The sequence below is a fragment of the Corvus cornix genome, chromosome 6 (genome assembly GCF_000738735.6).
Source record: "Corvus cornix cornix isolate S_Up_H32 chromosome 6, ASM73873v5, whole genome shotgun sequence".
Lineage (NCBI taxonomy): Eukaryota > Metazoa > Chordata > Aves > Passeriformes > Corvidae > Corvus > Corvus cornix.
Window position 1 is genome coordinate 7,634,296 of NC_046336.1, and position 7,832 is coordinate 7,642,127.

Here is a 7,832-nt window from a genome sequence, read left to right on the forward strand (position 1 = left end):
AATAAAAATAGCACATTTTGCTGAAGTCTTTGCATATTTACTTTAAGCAGTATTCCCTGGGAATAACCCACTGAACAGGGAAGCTGGGGTTCCAGAACATGGAACACCAGCTTCCCTGTTCTTCTTCTGCTGCCTGTCCACAGCTGGTATTTTCCTTTTGCCTTTTCATACAGTCAGCGGGGAAAGAGTTCATAATTCAAAAATTAAGGGCTTCCAATTTTGGTCCTGTACCTTTCTTTCCTGCACTACAGTTTTCCATTATAGTTCAATGGAGGACAAAATGGTCTATTTTTCCACTTTTTAATGGGGGGATCCATAATTAGCAAAATTTTTAAAATTTTACTACTACTGAAAGCATAGCTTAGGGGCATCCCCAGACAGAAAAAAAGACAGACAGTCCATAGATGCCTCTGTTTTCCACCTCATAGAAACAGCTGTTTCAGCTCCTACTCATGGAGTTGGAACCACTTCAAAGGGATCTGGAAACGTGAATAACTGTGTCTGCTTCTACACCATAGCTGGCCCTACTGTGCCCCAAACAGCCCCCCAGCAGCTAATTTTAAAATAAAAATTTTAGTGAATATCCCTATCTGATTGCCAAGAAGTGGCATAAGTGAGGAGGAGTGATAAAACACAGCCATTCTGTTTTATGAAAGCCATAGTACAGCAATAGTGGCTGCTATATTCCTCACCATTTGTTCAGGGAAAAAACCCAAGCAATGATGGAAGTATTAAGATTTTTTTCTAACTCTGATCCAGATGTAAAACACGTTTTATTTAGCCTGCCTGAGGCCAGCAGCTCTCTGTGTGAGCACAGAGCTCAGAGCTGTGTTACGTTAGCCTGGAGTAGCTTTGAAACATTATTCTGTTCCCTTTGATTTTTTTTTTTTTATTGTGTTAATCTTCCCTGTTTAAAATGGTGGTATTTAAGTGGGGGAATTCACCATCTCAAGTGTTTCATGGGAATATGCTCCCTATTTGGCATCATCCAGGAAAGAGGCTGATTAAATGCACCACCAGCTTCATGATTTTTAAAAGAGAAGAGGGAATAAGAAAAGTCACAGGTTGTGATAAACAGCAGCAAGAGATTACAGCATGAGAAAGAAATTTATTTGGAATAGAAAAACAAGGAATAAATATTTTTCTCTCCACCATGAACAAACTTTACATTTCAATTCTCTGGCCTAGTGCCTTTAGCTCTCATTTTAGGCTTCTTGTTCTACTGAATATTTTTGCATCAGAATTCTAAAATCTAATGTATTTCCAGTACCAATTTAAAGTTTTTCTTCACACTTTCATCCTTTAGTAACAAGCATAGACACAAACATACCTGTTCTACTTTTTGTTCTTCAGTAGCTCAAGTGCAATTTATGCTTTTGCTTGTTCAGGCTTCAGTCCCCCAAGCATATTTAAATGATGTAGCTGACTGGACTCCTTATGAAGAACTTTGAAACTATTTCTGAGCAGAATATTTACCCAGTGACTAAAGAAAATCTTCCCAGTATTTGTATACAAAATATCTGCATGTGAAAGTGGCACATTGAAACTGTGCAGAGATCATATCCCTCCAGTTAAAAAATTCATGGGTGCTCTGCAAAAAATATAAACTAGTCCTTCTCTTAGCTGTATTAAATGTATCTTGTGTGGGGTTGTAGGGGTATTAAAAATATGCTTTTTATAAACATGGACACTGGAACTGATGTGAATAATGGACTTGCAAGTGGCTGCAGAATCTGCTGCCTCATCCTGGGAATTGCACCATTATTGATTTCCTGCCCATGAACCTTTCTCCCTTGCCCTTCAACCCGCCTCCACAGTGGCTGCACTCATGAAGGATATCCAATTGAGAGCCCTTCATGATCAGACTGAAACTGCACAGCAGCAGTAATATGCAAATATGTGTTTGTGGGTTTCGGGCTTTTTTTTGTTTTCTAAATAAAAATGCTCTTTAGGATATCTGTTTTCCATGTTCTCACTTTCCTCTGCCTGACATTGCAGGGAAGGCAAAGATGCATTAGGCAGCCTGACAGGTTGTTATTCTACTGCCCAGGGTATGTTTCATAGGCCATTTTGGCATTGATTCCTGGCCAAGTTTTGCAGAAGGTCACTGCAAACTACTCCTTTGCTATTACATCACCACAAACTGTGCTGGTTTTGGCTTTGGGACTCTCGGGTGGAAGGCAGAGTTGTGCCAAGTGTCAGAGAAAGTGTGTTTCTTTAGAGATGATACTTATCAACAGCACAGTGAGTGCCAGAATTCCTTCTCTATAAAAATAAAGAAAATATCGTGGAAGTGACTGACTACAATTAACAGTACACAAGCAGAACCACTGAAAAGAGTTCCCCAAACCTCCCAATTATAGCACATCTACACTGATTTCACAAACCAGATAATAGCTTTTCTCACGCTTGTTAAGAAGAAAAATTGTCAAGAACACATGTAACAGTTACTAACATATAAACTGCAATTCTATAAAGCTTTAGTAATGGTGACAAAAATAGAGACACAGCTGGCACAGGAGAAAGAAGGAAAACCATCATCTTAAAAGTGAAACTGGTACAAAGCCAAAGAACAGTATTATTTTAATAAGGATGCTGAAGAATATCACCATTCTAGAATTTTGTACAAATTATCTGTCAAACTGTTTAGGAATAGATGTCTTGTCTTAGCCAGAAATACACATTCATGGGAAAAAAAAAAAACCCTAACCAGCTGCCAATCCCCTGACTTATTGTCAATCAAATGGTACTATAAATGAGAAAGACTATTGTCAGGCCAGTCACAACGAGGAGTTCAAATCACAGTTCCCTGACTTATTGTCAGTCAAATTGTATTATAAACAAGAAAGATGTGGCTGTCAAAGCAGCCACAATAGGACAGCCCTTAACACACAGTACAAGACAAAAGAAAAAATTATATCTAATATATTATAAGAGAAAGTTCCTGTGAAGTGAAGTAAATACTGGCTCTCATGAACAGCTTGATTTCTCCATTTTGGCTTTAAATGTGTCTCCCCTAAGTGCCAGGGAGCAGGTGAAGGAAAAGGGGAACCACCTTTCTCACCGCTCACCCTGGAGCAGCAACTTGTCCCCATCAACGGCTGTGGGGAAGAGATTGTTGCATCCACTGCAACCACAAATAGCATCACTAATCTGTCTGCACCCTGGGAATCCTTGACAGGTGGTTCTCAGCCATCTGCATTTCTTTTCTCCCTTTTAAACTCTTCTCCCATTGCCAACATGCCGGCCAAATTCTGGCTCCTGTGTGTGCCCAGGCTGTCTGGAGAGGAACAGAGCAGCGCCGGGAGGTCAAGGGAGGGGAACAGACGAGAATCTCTTGCTTGGGTTATTAGTTCTGATCCGTGCAAGGCTAAGCAGAAATTTGGTGAGCAGGGCATGTGCACCCAGATGGATGAAGTCTAATTTGGGGCTGAAAAAGAAAGAAGAAACAAAAGCAGGATCACAACCAATATATCCATTCACAATTTAGTCCATTCACTCTTTCTGCTGTTGTCTTTTTTCCTATATTTATATAGAGATTCCTCTGGGTCACTCTTTCAGCCTCCCTCAATCCTTGTCTTTTCCTAAGATGTTATTTGTCTTGACAGTAATGCTGCCTTTAAAACATTAGTGTAATTGAACAAAAATGTTACATCCTTTCCTTCATACTTAACCTTTAAAGGACACATTTATTCAAAAATACTCAGCAAGGCCCTCCTTTTGACTTTCTGGCAGAATACACCCGCAGGATTCCCCAAATTTATCATGAACATAATAATGCAGGAATGAAAAATATGATAATGCTTAGTCTTTTTTTTTAATTTTAGCTGAAAATGCAATATTCATTTGTGGAAAAGGTCAGGATACTCCTTAGGATTTCTGTGATCAGTGCCACAGTTTTCAGAGTTTCCTATATACTAGTTATACAAAAGAAGATGCAGTTTAATCTGCTTTTCATTCAGGGAAAAAAAAATGTTAAGGATTCAAGACTGGCCTGTGAAAGAGGAGGAGTCGTTGACTTGTTGGGCAGGGGATTGAGACTAATTTCTGCACAGGGAAAGCAGGAGCCCTGTGGCTCTGGGAAAGGATATTTTTGATTAAAAAAAAAGAGAAAAGAGTGATGGAAAGAAATTAATTTTGAGGCTGACCAGACAAAAGGACTAGAATTTTAGATTTAACGTTTATGGTGATACCACAGCTGCAGCAGCTTCAGTAACATAGTAACAGGAGTAAAGTAATTCAGGAGGTTCTGAAGCAAAAGGAGGTTGCTGGGATTTAGGGAAAACCCCTCCTTTGCAGCTGTCTCAGTCCAGAATGTTCTCTCTTCCAGTGTCAGTCACTGTCCTGCACACAGGGCTGAATCACCAGCTAGCCAGAGGCACTTGGTGGGGTTTTTCCCCTGCTAAAGGCAAACTAATTAATGTTTGCAAACTCTTTGCAATCTGCTGGTATCATTGCAACATATCAGCAGTTTAAATACTCAATATTTTAAGTACATAGAGGACTGTGATGCTGCCAGCCTGATAAATATCTGAGGATTAAACTTGCTTAGAAAACTGAAGTAGTTGCAAATTAATTTAGTATATTTAGCCTACATTTAGGAGAAGGAAAACCCCTTCATTTTAATATTGTAGCTCCATAAGATTTTTATGTGCATACCATTTAATTCTGTTCCTAAGTACATAAGAGGCAAGTAATGCTGTTTCTTTGGGGAGATGGATACATCACTAAAAATCACAAACCCATTAGATCAACAAGGACTATCTAATTATCACAGGGAAATAAAGCCAATAAATCTATCCTGGTATAAATTATAGGCTTATGAAGTCATACATAATGAAATAAATATTTCATTTTTCTGAAATCCAAAATCTCACTTTAGAAACAGGAATATTAAAAATTAATTTCCATTTCTTATGATGGGTACAGTGTGGTTGAGTGGTTTCAGCATGTGCATGTACTCCCAAGCACTGCTGAATCCTATTCCTGGTTCTGACAGTGATTCATACCCTGGACCGAGACAAATCATTCAACCTCTCTGTACTCCTTGCCCATCTGTAAAGCTGAGATAATGCTGACCTGCTTCACAGAACCATTAGAAGAATTAAGAAACATCTGTTCTGCATCTTGAAGACATGAAATGCTCTAAAAATGCAAAATACTTTTATTCCAGGGCTTGGAGATTTTTGTGTTGTCACCAAACTTCTTAGCACCTGGCAGGAGTGATTTCTCCTTCAATAATTCGGTCAGCTCCCTGTTTCTGTAAGATTTATTATTTCACTCTCCTGACTAAGTCTGTCACCATTAAGAGAGAGATGTTTACTGTGAGATGGCTCTTCCCTGGAAATAATTGGTAGAGAGTTCCTTGCGGAGTCACAGCAGAGACTCATCCTCTGCAAAAGACTCAACCCCTGACAAGGCAGGTCCTGCTCTGCCAACACAGACTAAAACAGTGCCTTCTTCCTCATTATGGAGAAAACATGAAGGAAAAAGGCCATTGAGGGACAGAATGTTATGCAATGGAAGCGCAGTCTAAGAGAGGAAAGGTTCAATAATTAGAACTTCTGCTGTGCATCTAAATAGAAACAGCTTCTCCACAAGGGATGAAAAAAATACTTCTTTTCATCAAGAATTTTGCAAGCTGCATGGAATAGTGGTAGCAAATCTATGAGTAAGTTTGCAAGATTTGTATTTCAAAACAGAGGCATAATTGGCTTCCTTTTTAAACAATCACATTTTATGCTATACTTCATATTCAATCTACCCATTCTATGCAACAGACTTCCAAGATTATTCTATTTCTCTCTGTCTGCCTGCCTATCCAGGCAGTATCTATTTATCTCACTTCAGTATTTATTTACTTTTCTGAAGGAAATGTTAAACAAACTTAGCAATACCATATTTTCTTAATTGACACAGTTTTGAGTAAGTTCTATTTTTATCCTGAAATTCCAGTAAAATATTTTAGATTTGTAGGAACAGGCCTTATATTCTAAAGCAGTCATTCTTTTAAAAAATGAAAACCACTGTACAGCTTACAAAAATAAATATATAGAACACCTTTTTAATTTACTGTGGAGAAAGATAAGATTTGCAAGCCATTTTTATCAGAGGTGGTTTAGAGGTGGCTTTACGTGTCTGCTGTGCTTGAGTGGCATTAGTAATGACCTTTGCATGATTAACTCAAAAGCCTAACCTGGAAAGATAGCCAGCTCTACCTTAATTGCCATTATTATGGTATTCACTTTGGCCTTGAAGCCTTTAGTAGGCTGTAAAATAGTGCCTATTCCAAATAAGCTCTGTTCTCTACTGCCTATCCATCTCCCTTATACACAGCCACAGATTACAAGGGCAGAAGTAATTATTGTCATCTCACCTCCTCCTTCAGACTGATCTTTTGGATATCCTTGGTGGTGAGTGTCCTTTAGCCCTCATCAGGCTGTGTTCAAGATAAGTTCATCCTTCTAGGAAGTCTACGGTCTCGAATTAAAGATTTCAAATATCCATTCTGCTTTTGGACAGTTATCTATTTATCTATCTAATTAGAAATATTGTTTCTTATTTTCAAGCAATGAGTCCTTAGGCTGGATATTGTTGTGCTTTTATGAGAAAGAGAAAGGAGCTGTCACTAGGAATGACAAAATAAGTATTTGTAGGCTGATCATATCACATGGTAATTTTCTTTTAAAGAAGAGTGAGCTAATTAAGCCTCTAAATAGTGGCAGGTTTTCCAAACCTTGAATCATTTTCGTAGCTCTGTGGTGAACCCTCTTCATTCTGTCAGCTTACTTTCTGAAAAACCCTATTTTAAGATGAATTTAATCATTTCACTGCAGCTTCAGCTAGAAGGCGAACGTTTCTAGAAATAATAATTCTCCAGTGCTCTTTCTGTAGATATATAAATCCATGCTCACAGGACAAAGATAAAGTGACAATACCTGAAATAATCATTTTACCATCCAGCAACCAACTAATTCCCTTCCACGGACGTCATATGCAGAACTATTTCCAGCAAATAATTGAAAACACACAGGCTAAGCTTTGACCACCCATAACCAAACTGACCTGAAGCTGTGTGGGCCAGAAAATTGCTTCAAAAGCTGTTGTCTCTGCTCCAGCAATATCCTTTCTTTTTTAGGCAATTCCCAGCATTTCACCAACACCATCTCAGAATTCCCTAGCTGGGGAATTTCAAGTGGGCACACAGGTGTTGACGAAGGATTGTGCTGCCACGGCCCAGGGAGCTCAGCTCTGAAGATGCTGCTGGGCAGTGTTGGAACAACAAGGTCACAGGGCAGCTCGAATCCAGCAGAATCTGTAAAGGATGGGACAGCCCACCAGAGCACAAGTGTGGGCTGTCAAACCTAAAAGCAAGGAGACATGGTATTACAAAAATGCTTTTCTTCTGTGCATTGAACATTTTGTATGCTACTGTACATATCCATTCCCCTATTGCTATTTGTCTTATTATTTTGCTCATTCTCAGTGCCAATACAGTGCCCCAAACGAGTCATAGTTTCTAAAATATGCAAGTGCTCCAGCTGACCTTATGAACAGCTATAAATTTGTAATGTAAGGGTTTGAAATCATACGAAAAACGGCAATATCTGAGAAGTCTTTCTATTGTTGTTCCTTTCCATTAAGAAAAAAATAAAAAGGCAAAAATATGTAAATTCCCCAGAACAAATTTCACAGCCCAGGGAAAGCGGAGTTCATATGGAAGCCATTCCCAAATGTGCCGTGATTGCCACCAACAAATATGCTTTAGATACATTTTGCAATTTCCTTTTGCTCCATTTTCTGGGAGTATTTCACATTCTGCCTTGGGCACA

At 38.9% G+C, this 7,832-nt stretch overlaps 1 long non-coding RNA gene across 1 annotated transcript; it reads right to left on the minus strand.

Annotated features, from left to right (window-relative positions):
• Positions 1-1,088: 1,088 nt before the first annotated feature.
• LOC109950922 lies at positions 1,089-7,359 on the minus strand. Its single transcript, XR_002273226.2, has 2 exons — positions 7,066-7,359; positions 1,089-3,430 (listed from the first exon to the last, which is right to left on the minus strand). It is a non-coding gene; the product is annotated as an uncharacterized LOC109950922 (long non-coding RNA).
• Positions 7,360-7,832: the final 473 nt, after the last annotated feature.